At 42.0% G+C, this 12562-nt stretch overlaps 1 pseudogene; it reads right to left on the reverse strand.

Annotated features, from left to right (window-relative positions):
• The window catches only part of LOC121433855, an 82423-nt pseudogene that overhangs the window by 27123 nt on the left and 42738 nt on the right, over window positions 1–12562 (reverse strand).

A 12562-nucleotide genomic window follows, 5' to 3' on the forward strand; every position in this document is an offset into this window, starting at 1 on the left:
AACAGCCAATTTTTCCCATCTTAGTGTGTGTAATTAACCAGGAGTAAATTCTGTCAGTTTTGCGTGGACTCTCCCCTCCCTCCCCCCACAGCAACCACAGCCTCGTGAGTCGCCCTGAAGTCAAGTTTGCCTGCGGCCGGTGAAGCTGGGGCCTAGCGAACGGCCCATAGTCGCTATCCGAAGCGGTGATGACGGGCAAATATTCCTGGCTGAAAGAGCAAAGTCAAACAAGGAATTTTACAAAGAAAGAGGGTTTAGAATCTATCCCGGAGGTGTTGGCTTTGTTTGGGAAGCTCGCCTCTCCCAGCCAGAGCCCACACCACCAGCAGGGACCAGAGGGACCAGGGGTGCTGAAAACCGCTTTGGACTTTCAGTACCTTACTTGCTAAAGGGCTGGAAATCAGGGTAGATCTAGCACAGCAGTGGCACTAGCAGGGGCTGTGTTGAAAACCCTGTTCAAGCGCTGGACACTTGACATGGGTGCTCAGCATTCGGCACTCAGCAGCATCTGCCCTGGCGCACAAGGGAGCATCAGCGAGGTGACTTTGTCAACAGGGCTCTGCCTCATCTGTGACTCTGCAGCCCGAGACCCATTGTGAATCTTATTCTTGGAAAACCCAGAGCAAGTGTTGCTTGAACTATGCATTGCAACCTGCCCAACAGCGTACTGCTAGACTGCAGAAGGAAACCGAATCCGAGTGCCGGATGCAGTGAGCTGAATCTGAGCCTAGACAGAATCCACACAGGCTCCAACTGCATTCCCAACAACAGGAAGTACCCAGCACTGGAAACCAAGCTTCTGACAAGCCCAGTGTGGCGCATGCCTTTAATCCCAGCACTAATGACTCTAGATGTGAAAGTCCAAATGCAAAAACACAGGGAACGTGAGTAACTGAGCAACATGTCTCCTCCAAAATTGCCAACTCCACAGTAATGGCCGCCCAAGAAGAGCGATGCACAATTCTAGGCAAGAATTCCAAAGGATGCTTATAAATATGTCAGAGACGTGAAAGAGGACACAAATGAACTCTGAATGAGTTCTAAGAGCATATACAAATGTCTAAAAAAAAAAAGTCAACACAGGATATGAAAATGGAATTAAGAGAGAAATACTAAAGAAAAACCAAATTGAAATGTTGTAAATAAATTCCATTGAAAATTTTCTATAAGTAAATAAAAAGTTTATTAGAAAGATTAATAATAGAACAGATTATGGGGAAGATAGAATACTAGGGCTTGAAGACAAGGGAAAGGGATTATCTTTTATCAGTAACAAAAATAATTAATAAAACATGCTTTAAGCCAGGAGGTAGTGGTACACTCCTTTTTAAGCCCAGCACTCAGGAGGAAGAGGCAGGCAGATGAATTTCTGTGAGTTCAAGGCCAGACTGGTCTACAAAGCTAATTCCAGGACAGCCAGGACTGTTATACAGAGAAACCTGTCTCGAAAAACCAAGAAACAAATGAAGAAAACACAGCAACAACAAAAACAAACAAACAAAAAACCACCACCAACAACAAAAAATATGCTTTAAAAAACAGAAAATATATGGGACCCCATGAGAAGACCAGATCTATGAATCATGAGGCTAGCAGGAGGGAACGCTTTCATGCTAAAGTGACATAAAACATCTCAATAAAACCACAGCATAAAATTTTCCAACTAAGGGAAGAGATGCTCAAGTACTAGAGGCTTTAAGCACAAGTGCATAAGATCAGAAAAGGAAACTCCATGCCATATAGTTAGAACATAAAATGAACAAAATAAAGGAAATACATTGAGCACTGCGGGAGAGAAACATCCAGGTCTCATATGAAGTCAGACTCACGAGAATAACAGCTGATTCTGCATCAGAAACTTTCAAAAGTTTCTGGAAATCTTAGAACATGTTTCAAGCTCTGAAAGACATCCCATGCCAACTCATACTATTTATTACATCCGCTAAAGCTCTTTGTCGTAACTGAAGGGGAAAGAAAAACTTTCCATGATTAGAAACAGGCTGAAGAATTTATGACTACAAAGCTGGCTCCAGAGAAGACATTAGAAAGAATCCTTCAGACTGAAGAGAAAGGTACATGTACCCAGGAAGCTACAGAAAAAGATAAACCATGTTGGGGCAGTAGTGAAGCAAACGAGGAACAGAAAAACATAAAAAAAAAACCCCACAAAAAACAAAAACCAAAATTAATGTACATATGTCAATAGTATTCTTGATGTTAATATCAACTCCCCAGTCAGGGGCACAGACTGGATAGAAGAAACAAGACTCATCAATATGCGGCCTCTGATATGAAAGATGGATGCTACCTTACTATGAAAAGATGGAAAGATGTTTTTAAACAAATGGAGAAACTCCCTCGAGGCCACCCTGAAAGGTGTTTACTGTTCTAATGTTTGACAAAATAAACTTCAATCCTAAATTCATCAGGAGAACTAAAGATCATTGCATGCTTATTAAGAGACCAAAACAGGAAGAGGACATTAAAATTCTAAGCATAAACACACCAAACATGGATGCATTCAATTTCCTAAAACAAACAGTACTAGACATGAAGTCACAGGTTGACCCTAACACAATATCAAAGGGCAGTTTTAATAACACTCTTCAAATTAAAACAGAGAAACATTGGAGTTAAATGATATCACAGACTGGGTGAACCTAGTAGACATCTACAGAACTTTCCGTGCAAACCCTGCAGAATACACGCTCATCTCAATAGCTGGTGGTATTTCTTTAAAATAAACGCTATAATAGAGCACAAAAAAAGTCTTAAAGATACAGAAGAAGTGAAATATTTTTCTTCTGTCTGACCACAATGGAATAAGTCTATAAACCATCAGCAAGAGAACTTACAGAAAATACACAAATTAATGGAGACCAAGCAACATACTGTTAAATGATAATTTGTTTGGTGAAGAAAATCAAGAAGGAAAAATTTTAAAACCTAGAAGAGAATGGGAAGGAAATGGAAGCCACATACCAGGACCTGTGGGACACTGGGAAAGCAGTCCTAGGAGGGCGGTTAACAGCTACACATGCCTACACTTAAAAACTCATAGAAACTTCTGGTAATAACAAAATGACACATGTTAGGGCCTTAGAAACACAGAAACAAGCCAAAGTAAGAGCAGAAGGTCAAAAATAAGAGCAGGGCATAAAAGAACAGAATTAGAAACAAAAATAAACAACAGAATGAATGGAGGAAAGAGTTGGTTCTTTGAAAAGATAAGATTTGGACAAACTCCTGGTCAAACTGTGTGTGTGTGTGTGTGTGTGTGTGTGTGTGTGTGTATGTGTGTGTGAGTGTGTGTGTGTGTGTGTGTGTGTGTGTGAATTAAAGTGGAAATCAAATTGCCTGTAGACAGAAGGGACTAATAGAGGATAAGTGGTGAGAAAATGGGGGTAAGATATATGAGGGGGAAGTTGCTTAATGCAATATATATATATATATATATATATATATATATATATGGGAAAATTCATTTTTAAAAATCAAAACTATTTCCAAAATAAAACAAAAAAAGCTTAGTATAAAGTAAAAAGATGAGATGAATTCTAAATGTACAGATCAATGAATTCTTACTAAATGGGTGAGCCGAGTATCCAAAACTCACATTAGGAAGCAGAATGCTGCTGTCTTATTTTTACGGGCACCTTCTCACACACCTCTCCAGTCCCTCTTCTCTAAAGTTTAAATTCTGTTCTGTAGGTGAACACTAGCCTTACCTACCTCCAAACTTAATATAATGTAAGGTTTCAAATTAATTAGATGCTTAATACATTCGTAGTAGAGTTATAGTTAGTATAGTCTCTGGTATCTTTGTATTAAGCACTTGGCATTTGACTGTCCTGTACCCATCACACATTGGTTGGCTCTCCTTTCTTGGTTTCTATTGAGTTAGTTCCTATTATCGCTATGTCATTCTTTTTCTTCTATTAGCTAATTATTTATATACTTGCAAAGAGCCCAGAGGAAGATGGAAAATAAAATATTTGCCTATTAACATTTGCTATAAGCTTTCATTTCTTTAACTTCACAAACCATGTGAAGATAGGCTAATTTTAAAAATTAGAACCTCTACCTTCTGTTTCCAAGTATCTTAACCCTACACAGGCTTTTAATTCAAAGATTATAATAATGCTGTTAATTTGTGTTTACTGCCCATTCTGGTGTTCTTCCTTGCTTCCATCATCTCTTTTCTTCCATCACCTTCTTCCTGTCTGAGGAATTTAATATCCCTGTCCTTTAGACATGCTGGCAGGAAATTCCATCTTTAATTTCAAACTTCATTCTGTGTGTGTGTATGTGTTTGCATGTGAACATGCTGTAACATGTGTGTGGAGGTCAGAAGACAGCCTACAGGAGTCAGTTTTCTTCCATCACGTGGGTTCCAGGGACTGAGCTCAAGCATCAGGTTTGGTGGCAAGCACCTTTTCCTTCGGAGCCATTTCTCCAGCCTAAATTCTCTCAGGTTTTGATCCTTCGGCAACCTTATTGTAGCTTCACTTTGGAAGGGTATTTCAAGAGGGTATGGAGTTTTAGGTTGATGATTGCTCACTTTTATCCTTTTGAGGCCACCATCCCACTCTCTCCCTGAATTCCAGCCCTTATACTGCAGTGCTGGCTGTCGCTCCTACTGTTGTTCTTTGAACAAGGTTCTCTGGCCAATGTTAAGCGTTCCTCATTCTCTTTCAACAGTTCTGAAGTTCATTTAGCATTCATAGCACAGCACTCACTGTGTGTATGTGAATCGAATCCAGGGCCTTCCTGGATTCTAGTGCCCTGTGGTTCTTATTTGTATTTTGTTTTGCCAGCACAAGAAGCCAGGCAGACATACAAAGCAGTGAAATAAGATACACAGAAGTAAGAAAGGCAATAAGTCCTGAGACAAAGCATAGATGAAGAGAAACAGGTTAAGGTATAAGAGCTAGCAGAAATACACCTAAGCTAGGCCAAGCATTGGAAACTAATAATGAGTCTCTGTGTCATGATTTGGGAGCTGGTTGGCGAGCCACAAGAAAAGGCCTGGTACAGGATAGCACAATTCTTGCTTAGGTCCCTAGCAAAAAATGGTGAGTTCCTCACCTTTAACCTTTATTCACCTTCCTGCGTGCCTGCCGTCATCTATATAGTTCCCAATACAGTGTAAATGGACATGTTCCTGAGGGTGACTAAGGATGTTGAAAAATGTTTAGGATATGTAGAAATTAGTTGGAACAACTGTAATAGCTTTTTAAATATAAACTCAAAACATTATTTCTAAAAGAAAATATTGACAAGTAAAAAAAAAAAAACATATGAACCTTCGTAATTTCACCTGATGGCAACTGTTGCTTTTCATGTGTGTATACATACACATATACATACATATACACATGTATATATATATATATATACACGTGTGTATTATATGTATATTTCCATATATGTGTATATATTTCATGTACACACATATATCCATATCCTTTTAATATATATGTGTTTCTCATATGTATAGTTTCTCTCTATATATTTCTACATCTCTTTTATATAAAAGTATATTACTGTTTTCTATCCATAAACAGAACAATTCTCTTTGTAGCATTTGATAATTAATTTACATATTATACTTATGTGTATGGTAATACATTCTAGTAAGCTCCCTATGGTGTCCAAGAAGACTGTGAGCCTCTTGTCAAATATGTGTCCTCTTTGACCCAGACAAACAGATTTCTCAGCTTCCTGGAAGTTGATGTGGCCACGTGATTAAGTTCTAGCCAACTGGACAAGAGCAGAAATGAAATGAATCGAGTCCCAGTCACAGGAACTTCCACATGGGATGCTTGTGCTCATTCCTAAGTGTGAGCTTGAAAGTCCTGTGTGGGTGACGGGGAAGGGACAAGGAGGGAGGAGCTTGGGTGATGCCTGCATCAGTGCCTCCATGTCTGAAGAGAACGGACTGTGAGCACACATCCCATTTTGGACTTTGTAGATTAAAAAGAAAAAAAAAAGAAATTTCTACTTGATTGAGCTGCCAAGACTCGGGGCCTTGTTTCTGCTACTGATAGTGTTGTTACTGTTCCTTGAGCCCAAATCTCTTTATATGTCATAAGATTCTTGAAAGTCTGAACATTTCTAGTTTCATACCAACGTATGCCTTGATTAGATGAGCAGTTGTGACCTTATTTACTCTTGTTTTGTTTGTTTTTTTCGAAACAGTGTTTCTCTGTAGCTTTGGAGGCTGTCCTGGAACTAGCTCTTGTAGACCAGGCTGGCCTTGAACTCACAGAAATCCTCCTGCCTCTGCCTCCCTAGTGCTGGGATTAAAGGCGTGTGCCACAACCATCCTTATTTACTCTTTATGTTGCACAAATACAGTGTGGCCTTATTTGTCTTGCTTTTAGCCTTACCACATGACCCTTCCATGAGCCCCAAGTGTTCCTCTGTTCTACATATAGAGTTAATATCCTAATATAAATATTATATAGAATAGATATAACACAGCGAATATATAGATTCTATAATTTAACATATGTCCTTATACATATAAAATATAACATATATATAAAACTAACGCCAAACTGGTGACAGTATTGGGAAGTTTAATGACTATGCAGATTGTTTTATTTGCACATCAAATATCTGGCTGAAAAATAATTGCAATCTTTATCTAGATGTTTAGCATCATGTGCACACAGGAAATGATGGAGCTATTATGCTGGCTCACACTTTTTGGTGATGGATGCTTCTAATTTTACCTAGTGATATGCATCGAAGGTCAACTTGACAGAAGGGTGTCGAGGTTGCACATGGCCAGATACAGAAAGGTACTGTAAATGATCCATAACTCTTGACCAATTTCTAGCATGTTCTTTTTGCTAATTCAAATGAAATCACTATGGTTATAACTGTCTAAACTGGATATGAGCTGAGTAGAGAGCCACCTACAGCCCTTATCTAGAAAGGGAGGGAGAGAGGGCTGGTAACCATGTGTGTTTTCATACATAGAAAGTAGCATACAGGTCTAAATACCTGTATGGAACAGGAAGAGGCAGTGGCATTGAGCCGAGGTACCCCCAACATCATCCTAAGGTAAATGGGTGGGTTTGTTCCCATCTTCCTGACAGCAGGCTGTTGAAAATTAGCAGCAAAATCCATAGCAAAAGGACACAGAACTGCAATGCCAACACTTACTGGATAACTTACAAGAATAAACTTACAATCTGCTGCCACCGTGAGATACAAGGAGCTCAAATGTTCTTCCCATGTATAATCTGATCACCTGACCCAGTTCCCTGACTTCTTCCTCAAGACAGCCATCTATATCTTTTATCAATTGAAGGTTCTTTTGGTCTTTCAAAATAAAATTTCCTTGAGATCAAAAAGCAAAGTTTGTGATCAACATGTAATTAGTTATAACCCTTTCGAAAGCACCAGGGGATCCCGGTGCCTGGCTTATTTCAGCCTGGAATTATTTCCTGAGCATCTTTCCTCTGTCTAGCTCAATGGGACCAGCGGGCAGGGCTTTGAAGGCTCTGTTGACAAATCTTAAATGTCTTAAGACTTGGGCTGACGGAGGGAGGCCTCTTCCCCTTTGCTCAGTTTTTCACCCTGTTGCTTTATCTACCTGACAGAAAGGCTTGAACTACTTCCATTTTTAAGTTATGCTTCTAAATATTGACTTAAAGGCAAGACTCAAAGTGTCATAACACAGCTCACTGAAGCAACCAAGATTGTCCAGGCCTTACTGAGAAGTCTGTGCAACGTCCCATCAGGAGTGGAAAAGGAAACAGAAGTTACAAGAAGACAAATAAAATCCAGGCATGTTTAGAAGACACACATGGCATTTCACTTAATCTTGTAGAGACAAATGAGCACTTGTTAGGTCGTTATCTGATGCTGGAAGGCACCAGGGAGGAGAGAATGGACCACAATGACCGTGACTCCCTCGGCCCTTTTTGGCAGGAAGGAAGGGAACTGGGGCATTGCAGCCTGAGCTAGGCAGCCTACACTCAGAAAAACCTCCGTAAGGCATTCAGTTGTGAAGGACTAGACAGAGTAAGAAACAACATACTTTTCATCTAATTAATGTGAAGACTTCAGTCCAGATCTTTGGCTAACTTCCATGTAGGTCACCGAGGAAGCCTCGTTTTAGACTCTTCTCTTCTCATTGTTAGCTCTGTAACTGCTAACCAGGCAGTTTTACTATGTCTGTTAGCTGCTGAACTAGGGCTCCTTCTTATCCATAGAGAGCTGCTCTGGGGGAGCAATAAGATATCATACAGGGATATTGCCTTTGAGATTCATCACATATTCAGCGATTATACATAAATTAAGATTCTCCCGGATGAAGCAAAACCAGTGCTCTGTAGGACCACAGTAGGAGCTTTGGAATATAATCACTGCTCCTCTTCGGATTTCCTCCCACCTTGCCATAACACTGGCTTCTATGGCTATACCTAACACCATTGGCAGAGCTGCGTGCAAACAAGGTATGTGGATGTTGGTGTGTGTGTGTTGGGGGGGATGCCAACTATATAGATGGTGCTTTTCAAAACCTTAAAATACCATGAAAGGTGGCTACTCTGTATTGTGTCAGTATTCATCTCGGTGGTCCTTAGGCCAGTGACCAGGCAGCTGTCATATCCTCCTGTGCCTGCGCAGGCAATCTCTTGCATTCATTGATAATAATGTTTCTAAAAGTAACCTCAATGTGCAGCAAAGTCTTCTTTCTGTTTCAGACCTTGCCATTATGGGCTTAAATCAGAACTGGACCCTTACACAAATCTAGATTGGCCTGCACTTCTCAGTCTAGCATCCAACTTTATGGCCGCAGTTGGGTTTCTATTTCAGATAAAGGCATACCCCTAAACTTGTATGTTATGGGTTGAGCCATTATGGTCCCCATAGATTCATGCTTTTAATGTTTGTTCCCACGGCACTTTTTGGGGATGTTGAGGAACCCTTAGGACATAGGACCTAGCTGACAGTAGTCGGTCACTAGGAGTAAGTAGGCCTTTGACAGTTACAGTCTGGTCTCAGGGTCCAGTCTTGCTGTCTGTCCCTGGTCCACTGTGATGTGAAGGGTTGTTCTCTGCCATAGGTTCCACGAACCACAGTATTCTATTCAAATGCATGATGCCAATGACTGTAGACATCAATCTTTAAAACCAGAAGTGAAAATAAATAAGCCCTTGTTCTCTTACGGAATTTCTGTCAGATATATTTGGTCACTGTGATGTCAAACAACTGATTCTCCTCCCCCTGACCCAAAACATCTCATCAGACTAGGTGACTGATGGTTGATGAACAAAATCCCTTGAGCAACTCTGAACTTACCCCTGTTGGTAAAATAAGCCAGTTAGCTCTTCTGGCTAAGTTGGACTTAACACTGTTATGTGCTGGCCTTTGCGAGCCTACCTGTGGATGCTTGTCCCTGCTTTGTGACAAAGGTTCCTGTACAGCTTGGCAGTGGGGCTGCCTTCTGCAGGCTCCATCTGTCTATGTCCTGCCATCCTTTGAGATCCACAGAGAACCCTGAGCATCTCTCCATGTGGCCACCTCCAGACAGCATCCTCCGAACTCCTGTACAAAGCCCACACCCTCAGTGCAGGCCATCTGCAGCTTGGCTTTGGATGGCTCACTCTTCCCTCCGCTCTCCCCCACACCTGTCAGCCACGCTCTCCCATAATCCCCTGGGCTTTCGCAATTCCCTCAGCTGTTCCTTCCCTCCCTCCCACACAGCCCAAGCCAGTGAGATCTCTATTGTTTTTCTCTGCCTCACACCAGGCTACTGTTCATTTATTCCTTCGTTTCTTCTAGGCTTTTACCAATAACTGGCTTCACAAGGATAAGTGTCAGTATTATCGCATTGGAGGGAAGTGCCATAGCCATGTGCCCAGAAAAGGCACATTGCACATCACCTGAGGACAGAATGAACCCAAGTTTGTCAATATTGAATTCCCTCATGGTTTTACCTGTATTTAGTGTGTGTGTGTGTGTGTGTGTGTGTGTGTGTGTGTGTGTATAGACAACTCGCTGGAGTCTGTTCTCTCCTTCCAACATGTGGGTTCTGAAGATTGAATTCAGGTCTTCCAGTTGATGGAAATGCCTTTGGCTCCTCCTAAATCTCCCCATTCTTTTTCATTTTGTTTGTTTGTTTGTTTTCGAGACAGGGTTTTTCTGTTTCTTTGGAGCCTGTTCTGGAACTAGCTGTTGTAGACCAGGCTGGCCTTGAACTCACAGAGATTAAAAGCACTAAGATTAAAGGCGTGTGCTACCACTGCCCAGCCAAATCTCCTCACTCTTAATGAAAGATATCCAATGGACAGGCTGACAGTATCCACTGGCTTTCACAGGAGCCAAGACAGGTTGTAGCATTTCTTAACTTCATTACAATAAAAGAGTTTGGCTTTTGTACACCAGTTATCTAGGTGTACAAAGGAGTCCACCGTGGGAGGCATCCTGTAACTCATTGCCAAACAGTTGTGAGGGCTTTGTTTATCATTCCCAGTGCTGTGAGGGAAGTTGAAAGGGCATAGAAATTCAAAATCTATCGGATGAAATTCTCAAAGAACAAATAAAACATTCCTTCTAAAAAGTGTATAGAAAGGGTACTCCGCTCCTTTGTAAAAGTCAATGAGCAAACCAAAAATGATTTCTCTTCCATACGAAAATGCTGTACATGAAATTCGAGCACGCGACACTGGAGCCAGAGGAGCAGGGAACGGCATTGTAGCTGTTCATGTCACAGAGCTCAGGAATGGGGTCTTTAAGGCCTGCCCATAGACAACCTTTGCCAGGTGTGCAGCTGGGAGAGGATCACTATCCAGAATACACAAAGAACTCAAACAAATAAAGCAACAAGAAAGTAAGCAAGCCAGCTAATAAATGGGGTTGTGAAATGGACAGCTCACAAAAGAAGAAACATTAAAGACACGAAAAAATATCAGCCTCATTGGCTATCATAGAAATATAAATAAAAAACACACAGATTCCATCATATCCCAGTCAGAATAGCAGTTGCTAAGAAAACAACAGCCACAATGCTAGCGCAGATGTGGATAGAAGGGAACCCTTGTGCCCTGTTGGTAGGATGTAAGCTAGTCCAGCCCCCCACGGAAATAAGTATGGGGGCCTCTCCACAAGCTCGGACTAGAGCTGCCGTATGACAGAGCTGCTTCCCTGAGTGGTCTTTCAAAGGCTTCTAAGTCTTACTGCAGAAACTCTTGCATGTTTGTTCTCTGCAGCATGATTCACAGCAGCTGAGTTAGAGAACCAGTCTAGGTCGCACAGCCTTGGCGTGCAGCAAGGGCAGAAATTATACTCAGGCTGGCTTTTCTGTCATCTCTGGTCAAACGGATGCAACAGGAGACAGCGTACTAAGCACAGTAAGGCAGCCTCAGAGAGACAAAGACCATGTCCTTCCTCTCCTTTGTGGTCCCTGGTTTCTATAGTCACAGGAAATCACGTGTGTATACCGTACATAGCAGTAGGGGTGAAACTAGGTGAACAGAGGGGATTAGTGTGAGAGAGGAGGGGTAGAGGGGTGGGGAAGGGGTAACGGAGCAGGGAGGGATGGGGAGGGAATTCGTTCCATATGAAATATATACCTTTAAGAAAAATTTAAGTTAATTTTAAAAATTTTAACGTGCCCCTGGAACATAGTTCTTAAGTAAAACTCCCGCCTTTCAACCAGGGCGTGGTCTTTGAAGGGCTCTGCCTTGTTCTCCTGGGCAGACTCCATGGTGCTTGCGGTTTGGGAGAGGGGAGGGGCCTGGAGGCCAGCACACTCACCTGGCCAGTAGTACATGTAGACCTTCCTCCTGGCCTTCATCAGCGTGATCCACAAGGGTTCTGACCCATTCCACCAGAGGGGCATCAGGCTGTCTCGGTTGACCCCGATGTCGAAGGATTTGTTGGTACTGGGATCCCACATGTAGTTCCCGGTCATCTGGTGGACCTCACAATGGCGGCCTGTGGGCAGGAGGAGGCATGGGGTCACTGCATTCTTTGCTTTAAATCTTTGCTCAATCCGACTGCAGGAACTTTTCATCCTCACTTAGGAAAGAGAGAAAGTACCACAACTTGTCCCTTTCTGTTGTCACTACGGAGACTTCTTTTTCATAGACGGTGCCAAGAGGACAAACAAAAGAGTCACCAATGGGTTAGAGGCCAGAGCGGTGTAATGAGACCCTGTCTCAAAAATAAAGCAGACATCCACTAGCTGATTGAGGGATCGCTTTGCTCAAAGCTGGGCCTTTCCAACCAGTCTGTTTCAAGTTACATTGAGGGGGCTGGTGAGATGGTTTAGTATGCAAAAGAGCTTGCCACCAAGCTTGACAACCTGAGTTCGATTCCCAGAACCTACATAGTGGAAGGAAAGAACTGATTCAAGTTATCCTATGACCTCTGATCCTCTGGCTTCTGTGTGAGTGGTGCGCACGCACACACACACACACACACACACACACACACACACACTCATGCACACACTCATGCATGCACGCACGCGCACTTATATCTATCTATTCATAGCCTGAGGTCTACATATGAATCAGCCTGGGAAGAGTGGATTCTT

The sequence above is a fragment of the Microtus oregoni genome, unplaced genomic scaffold, assembly GCF_018167655.1.
Source record: "Microtus oregoni isolate MIOR12 unplaced genomic scaffold, Mior012 000041F_ref0000270, whole genome shotgun sequence".
Lineage (NCBI taxonomy): Eukaryota > Metazoa > Chordata > Mammalia > Rodentia > Cricetidae > Microtus > Microtus oregoni.